The sequence below is a fragment of the Macrobrachium nipponense genome, chromosome 13 (genome assembly GCF_015104395.2).
Source record: "Macrobrachium nipponense isolate FS-2020 chromosome 13, ASM1510439v2, whole genome shotgun sequence".
Taxonomy (NCBI): domain Eukaryota; kingdom Metazoa; phylum Arthropoda; class Malacostraca; order Decapoda; family Palaemonidae; genus Macrobrachium; species Macrobrachium nipponense.
Window position 1 is genome coordinate 8,920,447 of NC_087206.1, and position 20,088 is coordinate 8,940,534.

Here is a 20,088-nt window from a genome sequence, read left to right on the forward strand (position 1 = left end):
ACAAAGTTTGTCCTTTTTAATTAACCTTTCTCTAATAAAATCTATTCCTTTTATTTAACCGTTCTCCACTAAAACTTCCTCCTTTTCATTTAACTTTTCTCAAGTAAAATATGGCCTTTAATTTACTAATTCACAAAATTTGGTCCTTTTATCTTAACCTTTCTCTATTTAATTTTTTCTTTTTATTCAACCTTTCTCCACAAAACTTGTCCTTTTTATCTAACCCTTCGCCACTGAAATGTGTCATTATTTAACCTTTCTCCGCTAAAATTTGTCCTTTTTATCATATTTTTCTCAGCCAAAATTTGCAATTTTTCTCTGACCTTTCCTACTAAAATTTTTTCCTTTTTTATCTAACCTTTCTCCACTAATATTTTTTCCTTTTTATCTAACTTTTCTCCACCAATCTTTGTTCTTTTCATTTAGCCTTTCTCCACCAAAATGTATCCTTTTTATCTAACCCTTCTCCACTAAAATTTGGCCCTATTATTTACCGTTTCTTCAAAAAAAATTTTTCCTTTTTATTTAAACTTTCTGCAAAATATCCGTTTTATTGAACCTTTCTCGACTAAAATCTGCCCTTGTTATTTAACATTTCTCCACAAAAATCTGTCCTTTTTATTTAACCATTCTCCACTAAAATTTGGCTCTTGACCTCATTCCTCATCCCTATCTCCATCTCTTTATATTTATCATCGAGAAGTTTGAGCTGAATTTTATTGGAGTTTTTGCGCCAATAATTAACCCACCTTCTCCCCGAGGCTGCACCAGCTGATCGGGAAGCTTGGCCAAATATGAAAAGGAATCACGCAGCGTTGCCGAAGCACCATTAGAGTCGCGTAAAACTATTCACATTTCCGTCAACACTTCAGGAGATAAAATCCCCGAACTCAGAGGAGAACCAATTTCGAACCGCCAGCCACATCCCCCCCCCCCCCCCCCACCCCAACCCTCTCAAAGCGCCGGAGGGTTGTTTACATGGTAAGTCTACTAGGTTCCGCGTGCATTCAATTCGCAACTCCGAAATAAATTCTAACCTCCCCATTTTAAATTACAGCGTTAGATTGAGATATGTTTCGTGTCTAATATTTACTTAGTTTCTTGTTTCCGATTTAACTTTGGTTACTCATTCCAGTTTGTTGATTTCATTCATATTCTTCTTCATTTCCCTCGTGTCCTTGCTTCGTTTGCTTAATATTATTGTAAATAACAAGCACCAGTCACAACAAGGCGTGATCCGACCCCCAACTTACTAGGGACGCGAGCAAGATTTTCGCCTCACGTATAAGTTGTAAACATTATATTCCTAACTTTTAACGTAAATTAAACCGTGCTAAAAAAACTACGGTCAAATAGAGCCTTGTTTCATTAGCAATAATTTTTCAGTACTGTTTAGCATGCACATTATTCATTTTTTACATTTTCATTCTAATAAATATATCATAATTATCCTATCAAAAAATTCCTGTATCTTTAACACAATGCAAAAACACCTTTTTCAGACCTTTTTTGGGCTCTTCCATCGACCTTTCCTACCCCCCCCCCCCCCAACAACAAAAAAGTAATTTGTAGGCTTACTCCCCGAGTAAGCGAAAACAAACGCCCACAGATCACTTAGTATCTAATACAAACAGGCAGAATTCAAAGATCCCATTAAAATGGAACAGTAAGAATTTAAATGCGTTTCAATGGAATTCTTCGTCGAATGCAGGAGAATTTAACGGAATATTTAATCGTGCATAAAGGGCGGTTGGAGACTAAGCCTGTAAATTACTTCCTACATAGTATATGTATACATATACTATATGCATATCAGGCCCGTACCTAGAGTTTTCTTCTATAAATGGCATTGCATATATACGTATATAAAAGATGAAATACTTGAAAATTTTATTTTAGTTATATTAAGAAGGAAAATATGGTATGCGATCTATGCCCTTCTACCCGATTAGATGTTATTCGAAGTACTGACTTTGGTTAACAGAATTTTACTTATAATGTCGAAAGTTTGCACTGAAATTCAAGAATATTTCTTCAGTTTTATTGATTGATTCATTTAGTATCTTAACGATAACATGGATATTACTTTATTTGTTGTTTTATTATATACTTTGACTTAACAAACAAAAATAATTATTTATTAATTTGTAAGTACAGTTCAATGAAAAGGATAATCACAGAAAATATGGTACGTAGAATCTCCTGGTCATTTTTACCAGATACATATGTAATTGTTTCTATTACAATTAGACACACACACACACACACACGCGCGCGCGCAAACACACACACACACACACACACACACACACACACACATATATATATATATATATAATGTGCGTTTATATGCCTGTGCGTGCAAACAAAAACATCACCAGGAATATTATCCAAACTGTACGAAATGTCTTATCCAATCCACTACCTTAGTCTGTTGTAAAACGGTTTCGAAACCCAGCTCAGTAAACAACACCGTTCTTTACTTTTGTTGTTCTCGAGAACAGGAGAAGTGCGAATGAGCGGGAAAAAGAATAACAATCGCGGTGCTTCAAAAGCTCGCGAACTCGGTGGAATGAGAGAATAGAATAATAAGGAAGTCGAAAAAAGAAAACGGCGGAAGGAAAACGAGAAATGAGGGGAAACTAAAGCAAAAGTGAGTTGCGAAATAATTTTTGCCAAGTATAGAAGGATTAAAATGGATATCCTTTTCATATTCGAGAGGTGCACACATCAAAGGACGAAGTAGACGCGAAAGTAAGAACGTAAAGGAAATTCTATTCACTAAAATGAAACCAAGACCCTCGAGTAAGACGTTGAAGGGATAGCTTTAATGCATTTAAGAAAGGACGGAATTGACGCAAAAGGAAAGAGAGAGAGAGAGAGAGAGAGAGAGAGAGAGAGAGAGAGAGAGATGTGAGTAACGTAGGGAAAATGGCAAGATGAATATGAAAAAGACAAAAACGGTAGATACAGGAAAGCAGAACCACTTGAAGACTAGACTGTGTCGCTGAGAGAGAGAGAGAGAGAGAGAGAGAGAGAGAGAGAGAGAGAGAGAGAGAGGAACATGGTCAGAAAATCTCCAAATGGAATCCTTGAGCCTCAGTAAGAGGGAAAAATGATATTCGACGAGATTCCCCTATTTTCTTATTTCCCTTCTCGGTCTAGCTTCTTCGTCTTCTACTTCTTCTTCTTCTTCGTCTTCTTCTTCTTCTTCTGGTGAGGCGAATGAGGAGAGATTTGCCTTTGTTCCCGGAAGCCGAAGCTTATTCACTTCCTCGCAAAGGTTCCCGGAATGGACAGGCTTGAGGAAAAGGCGATGAAAAAGTCACAGGATTCTTTTTCATCTGGTGTCTACGACTCTTGAGAGCTTACTTTAGCCAGAAGCGGAATATCTGTTTTTTATTATTATTATTATTATTATTCTGGAAGTAAACCCTCTTTTAAACATGTTTTATTAAAAGTAATTGCTGCCTCAGCTGCATTAATTTTATACAGGTTCTTCTCTATTTTTCTAATTATTATTATTATTATTATTATTATTATTATTATTATTATTATTGTTGTTGTTGTTGTTGTTGTTGTTGTTGTTGTAAAAATTAGGTCTCAGTTTTGAAGGATTATACATCTACCATTTAGATTATTATTATTATTGATATTATTTTTTTCTCTTTTTTTGCTCTATCACAGTCCTCCAATTCGACTGGGTGGTATTTATAGTGTGGGGTTCCGGGTTGCATCCTGCCTCCTTAGGAGTCCATCACTTTTCTTACTATGTGTGCCGTTTCTAGGATCACACTCTTCTGCATGAGTCCTGGGGCTACTTCAGCCTCTAGTTTTTCTAGATTCCTTTCAGGGATCTTGGGATCATGCCTAGTGCTCCTATGATTATGGGTACGATTTCCACTGGCATATCCCATATCCTTCTTATTTCTATTTTCAGATCTTGATACTTATCCATTTTTCCCTCTCTTTCTCTTCAACTCTGGTGTCCCATGGTATTGCGACATCAATGATTGATACTTTCTTCTTGACTTTGTCAATCAACGTCACGTCTGGTCTGTTTGCACGTATCACCCTATCCGTTCTGATACCATAGTCCCAGAGGATCTTTGCCTGATCGTTTTCTATCACTCCCTCAGGTTGGTGCTCGTACCACTTATTACTGCAAGGTAGCTGATGTTTCTTGCACAGGCTCCAGTGGAGGGCTTTTGCCACTGAATCATGCCTCTTTTTGTACTGGTTCTGTGCAAGTGCCGGGCATTCACTTGCTATGTGGTTTATGGTTTCATTTTTCGTATTGCACTTCCTACATATGGGAGAGATGTTATTTCCGTCTATCGTTCTTTGAACATATCTAGTCTTAGGGCAATGGTCTTGTGCCGCTGTTATCATTCCTTCAGTTTCCTTCTTTAGCTCTCCCCTCTGTAGCCATTGCCAATTGTCATCGCTGGCTAGTTCTTTAGTCTGTCTCATGTATTGTCCGTGCATTGGTTTGTTGTGCCAGTCCTCTGTTCTGTCTGTCTTTCTCCTGTCTCTGTATATTTCTGGGTCTTCGTCTACTTTTATTAGTCCTTCTTCCCATGCACTCTTTAGCCACTCGTCTTCACTGGTTTTCAGATATTGTCCCAGTGCTCTGTTTTCGATGTTGACGCAGTCCTCTATACTTAGTAGTCCTCTCCCTCCTTCCTTTCGTGTTATGTATAGTCTGTCCGTATTTGCTCTTGGGTGTAGTGCTTTGTGTATTGTCATAATGTTTCCTGGTTTTCTGATCTATGGTGCGGAGTTCTGCCTTCGTCCATTCCACTATTCCTGCGCTGTATCTGATTACTGGCACTGCCCATGTGTTTATGGCTTTTATCATATTTCCGGCGTTGAGTTTTGACTTGAGTATCGCCTTGAGTCTCTGCATATATTCTTTCCTGATCGTGTCCTTCATCTCTTGGTGTTTTATATCTCCTCCTTCCATTATTCCCAGGTATTGTATCCTGTCTCATCTATGTGTTTGATGTTGCTCCCATCTGGTAGCTTTATCCCTTCAGTTCTCGTTACTTTGCCTTTTTGTATGTTGACTAAGGCGCATTTTTCTATTCCAAACTCCATCCTGATGTCCCCAGATACAATCCTTTCAGTCTGGATTAGGGTATCTATTTCCTTGATGCTCTTACCATACAGCTTGATGTCGTCCATGAACATCAAATGGTTGATTTTGTTGCCTCTTTTCTCGAGTTGGTACCCGGCATCCATCTTCTGTAGTAATTTTGTCATCGGAATCATGGCTACTACGAAGAGTAGTGGGGACAGTGAGTCGCCCTGGAAGATCCCTCTCCTGATATTAACCTCTGCTAGTCTTATTCCAGAGCTTGTAAGTATTGTATTCCAGTTGCGCATTGTATTTTTGAGGAAGCTGATGGTATTTTCCTCTTCCCCATATATTTTCAGGCATTCTATTAGCCATGTGTGTGATATCATGTCGAAGGCTTTCTTATAGTCTATCCATGCCATGCTTAGGTTGGTTTTCCTTCTCCTACTGTTCTTCATTACCATTTTGTCTATCAGGAGCTGGTCTTTTGTGCCCCTACACTTCCTTCTGCAGCCTTTCTGTTGGTGGGGGATGGTGTTTGTCTCCTCTAGGTAGTTGTATAGCCTTTCACTGATGATACCTGTTAGTAACTTCCACATTATTGGTAGGCAGGTGATAGGCCAGTAGTTACTGGCTATATTTCCCTTACTCTTGTCTTTTTGTACTAAGGATGTTCTTCCTGTGGTCATCCATTTGGGTGCTTGGTGATTTGAGATACAATGCTGGTGTTGTTCTGCTATTCGTGGGTGTAGGGCCTTGAAGTTTTGAGCCAATATCCATGGACTTCATCGGGACCTGGGGCTTTCCAGTTTGGCATTTTCTTTAGTTGGTGTCTGACTGTATCTATCGTGATGTCAGTGAATCTTTGTTTTATTCTCCCTGTTTCTTCTTCTTCTTCCTTGACTTCCTGGAGCCATGTTGCATGTTTGTTGTGTGATACCGGATTGCTCCATATGTTTTCCCAGAGTCTCTTACTTGGTTCGGCTTCATGAATTTCTTGGTGGTTGTCTTCCCCTCTTAGTTGGCTGTATAGTCTTTTCTGGTTGGTTCCAAATAGTTTGTTCTGTTGGTATCCCTTATTCCTGTTCATGTACCATTGGATCTTATATGCTTTAGCCTTAAGCCTCTGTTTTACATCTTCTATCCTGTACTTTGTATTTCTCGTTGAGTTCCTCCCTTGTTTTCTTGCTTCTTAGCCTTTTTTCTGCCATCTCTTTCAGTTTACTCAAGTCAGATCTCATCACCATGATTTGCTTTTGTCCAGGCGCCTTTTCCAAGGAGTTGCTGTTTGGTTTCTGTTGGATTGGTTGTGCTGGTGGTGTTGGTGTTCGAATCCCCATCAGTTCTGCTACTAATCTTGCTCCTGCATATGTCAAGTTATTTGTTTCTGTGATACTGGTGGTGTGTATTATGCCCATTATTTAATTGACCTCACTTGTTTTCTCCCTTAATTTCTTGGTGTTGTAGGCTTTCATGGAGGGGATCTTTGTTCTCTCTGTATCTGGCTCCATCCATTGTCTAATCTTTTCTACCCATTCCGTCCTCTCTGTTACTTCGTCGGTGTTTCTTCGTGTGTCGTTTGTTTTTGGATTTACCTCATCTCCTGTCGTTCTTCTGGCATCGTTTCTCAGTTCGTCTTCGTGTAATTCGTTGTCGTGTGACATTTCCCTTTCCAGTTCTTCTCTTTCTGTTGGGGAGAGCCAGTTCTTTTTCTTTATGTTCCTATTATTATTATTATTATTATTATTATTATTATTATTATTATTATTATTATTATTATTATTATTATTGTTTATTATTATTATTATTATTATTATTATTATTATTATTATTATTATCATCATTATTATTATCGTTGTAGTTGTTGTTGTTGTTGTTGTTGTTGTTGTTGTTCTAAAAATTAGGTATCAGTTTTGAAGAAGTATACATCTACCAGTTAGATTATTATTATTATTATTATTATTATTATTATTATTATTATTATTATTATTATTATTATATTATTATTATTATTATCACTGTTGTTGTTGTTGTAAAAATTATGTCTCTATTTTGAAGGAGTATACATCTACCATAAATTAGGTCTCAGTTTTGAAGGAGTATACATCTACCATTTAGATTATTATTATTATTATTATTAGTAGTAGTAGTAGTAGTAGTAGTAGTAGTAGTAGTAGTATTACTGTTGTTGTTGTTGTAAAAATTAAGTCTCGGTTTTGAAGGAGTATACATCTACCATAAATTAGGTCTCAGTTTTGAAGTAGTATACATCTACCATTTAGATTATTATTATTATTATTATTATTATTATTATTATTATTATTATTATTATTATTATTATTATTATTGTTGTTGTTGTTGTTGTTGTTGTTGTTGTAAAAATTAGGTCTCAGTTTTGAAGGCGTATACATCTACTATTTAGTTTTTTGCTCTATCACAGTCCTCCAATTCGACTGGGTGGTATTTATAGTGTGGGGTTCCGGGTTGCATCCTGCCTCCTTAGGAGTCCATCACTCTTACTATGTGTGCCGTTTCTAGGATCACACTCTTCTGCATGAGTCCTGGAGCTACTTCAGCCTCTAGTTTTTCTAGATTCCTTTTCAGGGATCTTGGGATCGTGCCTAGTGCTCCTATGATTATGGGTACGATTTCCACTGGCTTATCCCATATCCTTCTTATTTCTATTTTCAGATCTTGGTACTTATCCATTTTTTCCCTCTCTTTCTCTTCAACTCTGGTGTCCCATTGTATTGCGACATCAATGAGTGATACTTTCTTCTTGACTTTGTCATTATTATTATTATTATTATTATTATTATTATTATTATTAAGAAATTCGAAACTCGTGAAGAACAAGTCTGTATCATAAAAATCCACAATTACATTAGTAAACTATGCCACTATGTAAAATAAACAAAGACTTTCGAACACCTGAACGTTAAAATGTAAAGCGAGAGAGTAGTTTTCTCATGAAGAGCATTTGGAAAAGGGGGGCGGGGCGAGAAGATAACAGCCCCTCACGGAAGTGCTGGTTCGGGTGTTGTTAGGTTATTCCGAATTCAACAGGTGGTTGCCCAAACCTCCTTGATCTTCTAACTTGCGATATTGCACCTGCTTGCACTGCATGGGAAACATGCACAGGGACGTCGGCTATCTAGAGAGAGAGAGAGAGAGGGGCGGGGGGAGGAAGTAGAATATCAGGGTTCACAAGGTCAACGTCAGTTTTAAAATTCAAATGTTTTATGAAGTGTTTGGCAGTGAACCAGTTGATAAAAGGGTCTTCATTTGTGAATGTCTTCTTATCTTCAATAAATATTCTCAAATTTATAGCAGCCCCTTCAACTAATCTTCTCACGTGAGAATCGTCACTTTTGAAAATTCCGGAATGAAACCAGATTACTTCGCCAGAAAGTTCCCTAAGAAAGCCTTATTACATCGACAGCAATTTCTGAATGAAACCAGATTACATCGACAGAAAGTTCCCGAAAGAAAGTAGATTATATCGACAGCAAGTTCCCGAAAGACACCAGATTACATCGACTGAAAGTTACCGAAAGAAACCAGATTACATCGACAGAAAGTTCCCGAAAGAAACCAGATTACATCGACTGAAAGTTCCCGAAAGAAACCAGAACACATCGACAGAAAGTTCCCAAATGAAACCAGATTACATCGACAGAAAGTTCCCGAAAGAAACCAGATTACATCGACTGAAAGTTCCCGAAAGAAACCAGATTACATCGACTGAAAGTTCCCGAAAGAAACAAGATTACATCGACTGAAAGTTCCCGAAAGAAAGTAAATTATATCGACAGCAAGTTCCCGAAAGAAACCAGATTACATCGACTGAAAGTTCCCGAATGAAACCAGATTACATTGACAGAAAGTTCCCGAAAGAAACCAAATTACATCGACTGAAAGTTCCCGAAGGAAACCAGAATACATCGACTGAAAGTTCCCGAAAGTAGATTATATCGACAGCAAGTTCCCGAAAGAAACCAGATTACATCGACTGAAAGTTCCCAAAAGAAAGTAGATTCTATCGACAGCAAGTTCCCGAAAAAAACCAGAGTACATCGACAGAAAGTCCCAGAAAGGAACCAGATTACATCGACTGAAAGTTCCCGAGAAACCAGATTACATCCGACTGAAAGTTCCCGAGAACAGATTACATCGACTGAAAGTTCCCGAAAGAAAGTAAATTATATCGACAGCAGTTCCCGAGGAACCCAGATTATTCGACTGAAAGTTCCGAATGAAACCAGATTACGTTGATCAGAAAGTCCCGAAAGGAAAACCAAATTACATTCAAGCCTGAAAGTTCCCGAAGGGACCGAATACATCGACTGAAAGTTACCGAAAGTAATTATATAGACAGCAAAGTTCCCGAAAGAAACCCGATTCAAATCGACTAAAGTTCCCAAAAAAGTTAGATCAATCGCAGCAAGTTCCCGAAAAAACCCAGGAGTACATCGACAAAGTCCCAGAAAGGACCAGAAAATTACATCGACTGAAAGTTCCCAAAGAAAGAAAAGATATTTATCGACAGCAAGTTCCGAAAAAGAAAAAAACCAAATTACATCCACTGAAAATTCCCAAAAGAAAGTAGATTCTATCGACAGCAAGTTCCCGAAAGGAACCAGATTACATCAACTGAAAGTTCCCAAAAGAAAGTAGATTCTATCGACAGCAAGTTCCCGAAAGAAACCAAATTACATCGACTGAAAGTTCCCGAAAGAAAGTAGATTCTATCGACAGCAAGTTCCCGAAAGGAACCAGATTACATCGACTGAAAGTTCCCAAAAGAAAGTAGATTCTATCGACAGCAAGTTCCCGAAAGAAACCAAATTACATCGACTGAAAGTTCCCAAAAGAAAGTAGATTATATCGAAAGCAAGTTCCCGAAAGGAACCAGATTACATCGACTGAAAGTTCCCAAAAGAAAGTAGATTCTATCGACAGCAAGTTCCCGAAAAAAAAAAACAGATTACATCAACAGAAAGTTCCGGAATGAAACCAGATTACATCGATAGAAAGTTCCCGAAAGAAACCAGATTACATCGACTTAAAGTTCCCGAACCAGATTACATCGACTGAAAGTTCCCGAAAAAAAACAGATTATATCGACTGAAAGTGTCGAAAGAAAGTTAGATTATACGTTCCCGACGAAAGTAGAAATTTTTTTTTTATTTTTTTTTTTTTTTTTTTTTTTTATTCCGACAGAAAGTTCGAAAGACTTCCAGTTATTACATCGATGAAAGTTCCCGAAAGAAAGTAGATTATATCGACAGCAAATTCACGAGAAACCAGAAAGATTTTATCGACAGAAAGTTCCCGAAAGAAACCGTTACATCAGAAAGTTCCCGAAAGAACCAAAGATTTTACACGCAGAAAGTTCCCAAAGAAACCAATTACATCGACCTGAAAGTTCCCGAAAAGTAGATTGATTTATCGGACAGCAACGTTACCCCGCAAGAAAACCAGATTACATCGACTGAAGTTCCCAAAGAAATAAGTAATTCTATCGACAGCAAGTTTCCCGTGAAAGAAACCAGATTACATTGACTTGAAAGTTCTCAAAAAAGTAAGTAGAATTATTCGACAGCAAGTTCCCGAAAGAAACCAGATTACATCGACTGAAAGTTCCCAAAAGAAAGTAGATTCTATCGACAGCAAGTTCCCGAAAGAAACCAGATTTCATCGACAGAAAGTTCCCGAAAGAAACCAGATTACATCGACTGAAAGTTCCCAAAGGAAACCAGATTACATCAACAGAAAGTTCCCGAAAGAAATCAGATTTCATCGGCAGAAAGTTCCCGAAAGAAACCAGATTACATCGACTGAAAGTTCCCAAAGGAAACCAGATTACATCGACAGAAAGTTCCCGAAAGAAACCAGATTACATCGACTGAAAGTTTCCGAAAGAAACCAGATTACATCGACAGAAAATTCCCGAAAGAAACCAGATTACATCAACTGAAAGTTCCCGAAAGAAAGTAGATTATATCGACAGCAAGTTCCCGAAAGAAACCAGATTACATTGACTGAAAGTTCCCAAGAAAAAAAAAGATTACATCGACAGAAAGTTCCCGAATGAAACCAGATTACAGCGACTGAAAGTTCCCGAAAGAAAGTAGATTATAACGACAGCAAGTTCCCGAAAGAAACCAGATTACATCGACTCAAAGTTCCCGAATGAAACCAGATTACATCAACAGAAAGTTCCCGAAAGAAGCCAGATTACATCGACTGAAAGTTCCCGAAAAAAACAGATTATATCGACTGAAGTTCCCGAAAGAAAGTAGATTATATCGACAGAAAGTTCCCGAAAGAAACCAGATTACATCGACTGAAAGTTCCCGAAAGAAAGTAGATTATATCGACAGCAAATTCACGAAAGAAACCAGATTACATCGACAGAAAGTTCCCGAAAGAAACCAGGTTACATCGACAGAAAGTTCCCGAAAGAAACCAGATTACATCAACAGAAAGTTCCCAAAAAGAATACCAGATTACAGGATTACTGACTGAAAAGTTCCCCGAAAGTAGGATATCGACAGCAAGTTCCCGAAAGAAACCAGATTACATTGACTGAAAGTTCCCAAAAGAAAGTAGATTATATCGACAGCAAGTTCCCGAAAGAAACCAGATTACATCGAAAGAAAGTTCCCAAAAGAAAGTAGATTATATCGACAGCAAGTTCCCGAAAGAAACCCAGATTCATCGAAAAGAAAGTCCAAAGAGTAGAATAGTTATATCGACAGCAAGTTCCCGAAAGAAACCAGATTTCATCGACAGAAAGTTCCTGAAAGAAACCAGATTACATCGACTGAAAGTTCCCAAAGGAAACCAGATTACATCGACAGAAAGTTCCCGAAAGAAATCCAGATTACATCGTCTGAAAGTTCCCGAAAGAAACCAGATTACATCGACAGAAAGTTCCCGAAAGAAACCAGATTACATCGACTGAAAGTTCCCGAAAGAAACCAGAACACATCGACAGAAAGTTCCCAAATGAAACCAGATTACATCGACAGAAAGTTCCCGAAAGAAACCAGATTACATCGACTGAAAGTTCCCGAAAGAAACCAGATTACATCGACAGAAAGTTCCCGAAAGAAACAAGATTACATCGACTGAAAGTTCCCGAAAGAAAGTAAATTATATCGACAGCAAGTTCCCGAAAGAAACCAGATTACATCGACAGAAAGTTCCCGAAAGAAACCAGATTACATCGACTGAAAGTTCCCGAAAGAAACCAGATTACATCGACTGAAAGTTCCCGAAAGAAACCAGATTACATCGACTGAAAGTTCCCAAAAGAAACCAGATTACATTGACAGAAAGTTCCCGAAAGAAACCAGATTACATCGACAGAAAGTTCCCGAAAGAAACCAGATTACATCGACTGAAAGTTCCCGAAGGAAACCAGACTACATCGACTGAAAGTTCCTGAAAGTAGATTATATCGACAGCAAGTTCCCGAAAGAAACCAGATTACATCGACAGAAAGTTCCCGAAGGAACCATAGAATACATCGACTGAAATTTCTGTCCCGGAAAGTAATTTATCGACAGCAAGTTCCCGAAAGAAACCAGATTACATCGACCGAAATGTTCGCGAAAGAAACCAAATTAACATCGACAGAAAGTTCCCGAAACGAAATCCAGATTACCATTCGACAGAAAGTTCCGAAAGACCCAGATTAAACGTTCCCGAACGGAAAGTTCCCGAAAGTTAGATTATAATCACGCACTTCCCGAAAAAAACCGATTAATCGCTGAAAGTTTCCCGAAAAAAGTAGATTATTATCGACAGCAGTTCCCGAAAGAAACAGATTACATTGACTGAAAGTTCCCGAAAGAAACCGAGATTACAAAATTAGACAGAAGTTTCCCGAAAGAACTTTCCAGATTACATCGACTGAAAAGTTCCAGAAAGAAAGTAGATTATATTGACAGCAAATTCCCGAATGAAACCAGATTACATCGACTGAAATTTCCCAAATGATACCAGATTAAATGACAGAAAGTTCCGAAGAATCAGATTACATCGAAAGAAGTTCTCGAAAAGAAAACCAGATTACAGCGACAGAAAGTTCCCGAAAGAAATTAGATTACATCGACAGAAAGTTCCCGAAAGAAACCAGATTACATCGACTTAAAGTTCTCGAACCAGATTACATCGACTGAAAGTTCCCGAAAGAAACCAGATTACATCGACTGAAGTTCCTGAAAGAAAGTAGATTATATCGACAGCAAGTTCCCGAAAGAAACCAGATTACATCGACAGAAAGTTCCCGAAAGAAACCAGATTACATCGACAGAAAGTTCCCGAAAGAAATCAGATTACATCGACAGAAAGTTCCCGAAAGAAACCAGATTACATCGACTGAAAGTTCCCGAAAGTAGATTATATCGACAGCAAGTTCCCGAAAAAAAACAGATTACATCGACTGAAAGTTCCCGAAAAAAGTAGATTATATCGACAGCAAGTTCCCGAAAGAAACCAGATTACATTGACTGAAAGTTCCCGAAAGAAACCAGATTTCATCAACAGAAAGTTCCCGTAAGAAACCAGATTACATCGACAGTAAGTTCCCGAAAGAAACCAGATTACATTGACTGAAAGTTCCCGAAGGAAATCAGATTACATCGACAGCAAGTTCCCGAAAGAAACCAGATTACATCAACTGAAAGTTCCCGAAAGAAACCAGATTACATCAACAGAAAGTTCCCGTAAGAAACCAGATTACATCGACAGTAAGTTCCCGAAAGAAACCAGATTACATTGACTGAAAGTTCCCAAAGGAAACCAGATTACATCGACAGCAAGTTCCCGAAAGAAACCAGATTACATCAACTGAAAGTTCCCGAAAGAAACCAGATTACATCGACAAAAAGTTCCCGAATGAAACCAGATTACATCGACAGAAAGTTCCCAAAAGAAACCAGATTACATCGACTGAAAGTTCCCGAAAGGAACCAGATTACATAGACAGAAAGTTCCCGAAAGAAACCAGATTACATCGACTGAATGTTCCCGAAAGAAAGTAGATTATATTGACAGCAAGTTCCCGAATGAAACCAGATTACATCGACTGAAATTTCCCAAATGATACCAGATTACATCGACAGAAAGTTCCCGAAAGAAACCAGATTACATCGACTGAAAGTTCCCGAAAGAAAGTATATTATATCAACAGCAAGTTCCCGAAAGAAACCAGATTACATCGACAGAAAGTTCCCGAAAGAAAGTATATTATATCAACAGCAAGTTTTCCCCGATAAAGGAAACCTAAGATTACATTGCAGAAAGTCCCGAAAGGAAAGTATATTATTATATTCAACAGAAAGTTCCCCGAGAAGCAAGGAAACCAGATTACCATCACAAAGAAAGTTCCCGAAAGAAAGGAGGTAATTTTATCAACAGCAAGTCCCGAAAGAACAACCAGCATTAATCATCGACAGAAAGTTCCCGAAAGAAACCATACAATCGACTAAAAGTTCCCGATAAGAAACCAGATTAACATCGACCCCTGGAAAATAATTCCCCGAAAAAAGAAAAAAGGGGATTACATTTTTTTTTTTTTCCCCCCGGGGAAAAAACTGAAAGTTCTCAAAGAAAGTTAAACTTATATCGACAGCAAGTTCCGAAAGAAATCGGATTACTTAACCAGAAGATTCCCCGAAATGACAACCAGATTACATTGACAGAAAGTTCCCGCAAAGAAACCAGAATTACATCGGACAGAACAAAATTCCTAAAAAAAAAAAGAACACCCCAGAGTTTACACGACTGAAAGTTCCCAAAAGAAAGTAGCTTCCCGAAAGAAACCAGACCACATTGACAGAAAGTTCCCGAATGAAACCAGATTACATTGACAGAACGTTCCTGAATGAAACCAGATTACTTCGATAGAAAGTTCCCTAAGGAAGCCATATTACATCGACAGCAAGTTCCCGAAGGAAACCAGAATACATTTCGACAGAAAGTTCCCGAATAAAACCAGATGACATCAAAGCAAAATTTCCCATAAGGAAACCAGATTACATCGACAGAGATCGTCCGAAAGAAAGTACATCGCATCAACAGAGAGATTTCGAGTGAAAAGCTCAGTCTTATCAGAGCAAGAGAGAAAAGAAAGTTACCCAAAAGTAAATAAGTCTCCCGTGGATTCCGTAAATTCACTTATCTCTTCCTTAACTTTTTAACTTGAATACACTTTGGGGCCTTTTAGTACTAATGCCGACCCCAAGAGGCTGATCCATCCTCGTTAAAAAAAAAAAAAAAAAAAAAAAAAAAAAAAAATTGCTGGAATATTGGTCACAATGAAGCCTGTAATTTATTAGGGAAAAAAGTTACTGGAAAATGTGTCACAGCGAGTGCGGAAGTTGTTATGGAAAAAGGTCGTTAGCCTGCTGATACATTTTACACATTTAGACGCCGAGTTGAAAAAAAGAAAAAAAAAAGTTACTGAAATGGATCACAATGAGACACAGAAGCCATTGGAGCCGAACCGAGATGTAATACGTACTTCTTGGTCTGTAGATTTAGTTCAGCTCTGTGTCGATGGTCATTTCGACTAACTAATCCATGGACCTCTCTCTCTCTCTCTCTCTCTCTCTGACTCGTATAATCTTCACTCTACTAAGTGGCGGTGTATTAGTGGCTAGGCCGTCCCATTAACCATTGCATTAAAAGCAAAGAAATCTATTTACGTCTGAGTATTCGATCCCTGATTTATTACAACTTTTTGCGTAATTAGAGAGAGAGAGAGAGAGAGAGAGAGAGAGAAGAGAGAGAGAGAGAGAGAGGAAGGGCTCGCTTTCATCTGAGTACGAGTTAACACACGAACACATTTTATTGCATCTCGATGGAAATACGGAAACTAATGAAGCTACAATGCAGTCGAGAATCATTATTATCTTCATTGAATTCATTATACTACCCTTTGTTTGAGGCTAATTCCGGCTTCTGAACGGGCATGTAAATATAAATACGTCGTGCATGATAAATGCGCACCTAAGTTTCGCCGGCATCGTCACGTTATCCCTTCTAATTGATATAATTCTGAGCGGCTGATTTGCATATCTGGAACAAATTTCCATATTAATGATTCCGTCTGGGGAAGGGGATAATATTTAACGATAGTTTCGGAAGAGTGGAGAATGTGCGTCACTGAGACATCAAAATGGTCGAATACATCTAAATCTTGACTATTCGTTTTGAAGATTAGCAATGAAAAACTCAATACATCACCTTACAAATCGTAGCGTATTTTGATCGTACGCGGATGGGCGCTTCATAAATGACTGAGTTTATTAGAAATATTCTGGATTTCTGAAAAATTGGTTGTTAAGCCAAGCTTTGAAGCACTTTCACCAACTCAGTGCTTAGTCAAGTGATAAAGGGGAATTAGAGAGGTTGAGCATCATAATAAAGAATTGAAATGCAGGTGATGTACAAAGATATGATGTTTGAACTGGGAGGGAAAAAAGCACATTTACACTGAAAAGTAATAGTTAGAGAAGTTGGTCAGTAAAACTGAAGAAAGGGAGCGGGTTGGAGGTAAAGTGAAACACTGAATAGTGGGTGCAGGGCTAGGGGTCGAAGGGCCTTCCTAAACACCCTTTGGTCATGCCCAAAGGGCACCGCTTGAAGTGCAGTGACGGCACTTACATCCTAAGGGGGTTGAAAAGATAGGAATCTGCTCAAAGACAGACGATTTCAGTGAAACTGACCAAGCTGTGTTATAGTTTGATTTAAATTTTTTCATTGTACAATCATCAAATTTAAACCAAACTACCCCTTGACTGATGAAAAGGAAAACGACAAGAAAAATAAAACCTCTCTTTAAGCTGTTCCATAAATTAGTGGCGAGATTATAATATTCAGAGGAGTTGTCAAATTTAATTTACCTCTTTCGGAACCGAGGTAGGCCTAGTAGGCTTATTATGGTTATAGCCACGGCGGATCTCCGTACTATTTTATGCTATTTCGTGGACAAAATTAGTGCATTTTGCTGGTTCCTCATATCTAAAGTAGTTTTTTTTAACGTCCTATCTTAGATTGCTTCTTTATACTTTTAAAAGTAAATGCAGAAACTAAGGTGTATTCCGTTCAGTGATACTGTAACATAGTTCGAAGTGGACTGGAGTCTTCAAAAGAATTATTATGTAAAGAGTAAGCTAAGCTAGGAAGATGAATAGGCTGTGATAACCAGATTTACGTCAAAAGATATTTCCCAACAATTCAGTCAGGTAATAGTCACAGGTATTTTACATTTTTAGCAGCTGTTCTCATTCTGAAATACAAAACACATAAACTGGCGAGACCATTGCACAGCTCAAGAGAATTGTAAAAAGGCATTTAGATGAAAATAAGGAACAATATCTCGAGAAATGATTGATGTTGAACTCACGAAGGCCACCAAGGTCAGGGTAAAGGAAATTTGGTGCCATTGACACTCCTTGCCATATGAATTGATGACGTCATGAATGAATTAAAAAAAATCTGAGATTTATTGTGGATAAGATACGGTACCTTCTCTTCACCACTAAACCATATTTAAATTGAGGCAGCTTTTCTAAAGCTAATCATAGCTTCACTGATACGTATATCTTATCATAGTGATTGTCAGATTAATATTTGAAAGTTTCGTGAGGGCATTGATGTACAATGCCCCAATAATCATTAGATTATTAAGAAAAGGAATTGAAAAGTTGAGAGAGAGAGAGAGAGAGAGAGAGAGAGAGAGAGAGAGAGAGAGAGAGAGAGAGAGTTGGGGAGTTAAATCATCTCTTTACGTTTTCTCACACTTTCCCTTTTTGGATTCCAAGATATCAGAAATTGCAGTATTGACGTGAGCGGAATTATCCGTTCCATTCGAAGTAACTTATTCATCCCGGCAAATATTCGCATATTTTCAACCGAACGAACATCAAGTTGATTTGCTAAGAGGGCCCAATTTCCGCCAAACTTCTAATCTGCGGAAATCAAACGATGAATAAGTAATGAACGGTTCTGATTTCCTTTTGCATACTTAAATCCTTCCTCATTTGGCCCACAGCATTTTATCGAACCCCGTTGCTTTCGCTCGTCGTTTGTTGACTCAGATCTTGACTTCATCTTTGCTTGGCTTCCACATCTATTCGGATGTAAGTTATCCACGCTAGGTCGCTTCTAATCACTCGCCCATTCACACTACGTCAGTCGAGGAGGAGCAAATATCAATTAATGGTTGAGAGGTCAGAAGGATCAAGACCCCGAATTCTTTTGGAGGGTTTTAAGGGCAAGATCTTGAACTCTTGGAGAAGTGATAAGGGGTGAGACTTCCCATTCTTGGAATTGTAAGGGGCAATATCTGACGCTCTTGAATCAGTAAGGGGCAAGACCTCCCACTTTTGGAATCTGCGTAAGGGAAGAAAACACCTCCTATCTTTGGAGATGGTGAAAAGGGGTAAGACCTCCTACCCTTGGAGAAGATGTAAGGAGCAACATCTGACGCTCTTGAATTAGTTAGGGGCAAGGCCTCCCCTTTCTGGAGGTGTAAGCGGCAAGGCCTCCCACTCTTGGGGAAGGTGAAAGGGGACAAGATCCCTTGCCCTTGGATAAGGTTTAAAAGACAAGACCTTTCACTCTGGAATAAGATGCAAGGAGCAAGATCCAGATCTCTTGAAGGAGGTGTAAGAGGCGAGACTTCCCATTCTCGGAGGAAGTGTAAATGTAAGGTGTTATGGGCAATGGACCCCTATTCTTGAGGAAGGTGTAATGGGCCAAGAACTCCCAGTCTCGGAGGTGTAAAGGGACAAGACTCTCCACTCTTGGAGAGTGTGTACGGGTAAAGATCTGGCGTCACTGAAAATCTAAGGGGGGCAAGACCTCCTTATCTCGGAGAAATGTAAGAGGGTAAGGCCCCCAACCCCTGAAGAAGGTGTAAGGGGCATGCTGTGGCATGCTTCAAGGTGTAAGGGGCAAGATCTGGCGCGTTTGACGATGTAAGGGGGAGATCTCCAACCTTTTGAGAAATTTCAAAGGTCAAGACCTCCCACGCTTGAAGGAGACGTAAAGGGGAAAGGTCCGATGCTCTTGAAGGTGTAAGAGGCAAAACCCCGAATCCTTGGTCTTTGGTATCATAGGAGGGATTTGGATCTTTCATGGCTATTTGGCTTGAGAATTGAATTGAGCGCACGATAAGGGTATGGAATCTTCATTCACAAGCTTTTCACATTACCTTTTTCCTGAAAGGATTCTCTAACACTGACGCTGAGGCAACTGCTAACGTCTTTTCGAAATCAACATAAAAAAATCTGCAGGGTTCATTTTACGGAAATTTCATGTAAAGGGATTTTCAATGGGCCAGATTCAAACTAAATAAATACTCATTCATTTAGTTATCGATTTAGAAAAGTTATTGTTATAAGATAAATAAAAGGCAGATTCTTCAGTTTACAGCTGGTTTACACAATGACTGATTCACATTTGATTTACATTTGATTTACGACACACGTGCATTACAAATTCTAGCACGTTGGTCTTCCATTTTAAGGCTTTGATTATCTGGAATTCTACGTAAAATTAAAGGCCCAGAATGTTTCAAAATCTAAAACAAATTCCTAAAGAAAACCTGCTAAAAATCAATTTTAAACAATCTCAAAGAATTTTGAAACAGCAAGGATATTGGCGAATGTCTGAGGCAGCAGTCTGGAGGGAGAAAATATCAGGAAATACGAGTATGGATGTCCGGGAAGACTGAAATTCATTTGGAAAAATCTGAGCGAGAGAGAGAGAGAGAGAGAGAGAGAGAGAGAGAGAGAGAGAGAGTTACGTGTATTTATGTCCGAGCATTCAATCCCTATTTAACTATAGCTCATAGGTAATAATTATAGAAACAATGCTATATTGAAAGATTGAAAGGAGAGAGAGAGAGAGAGAGAGAGAGAGAGAGAGAGAGAGAGAGGAGGAGGAGGAGGAGGAGGAGGAGGAGGAGGAGGAGGAGAAGGAGA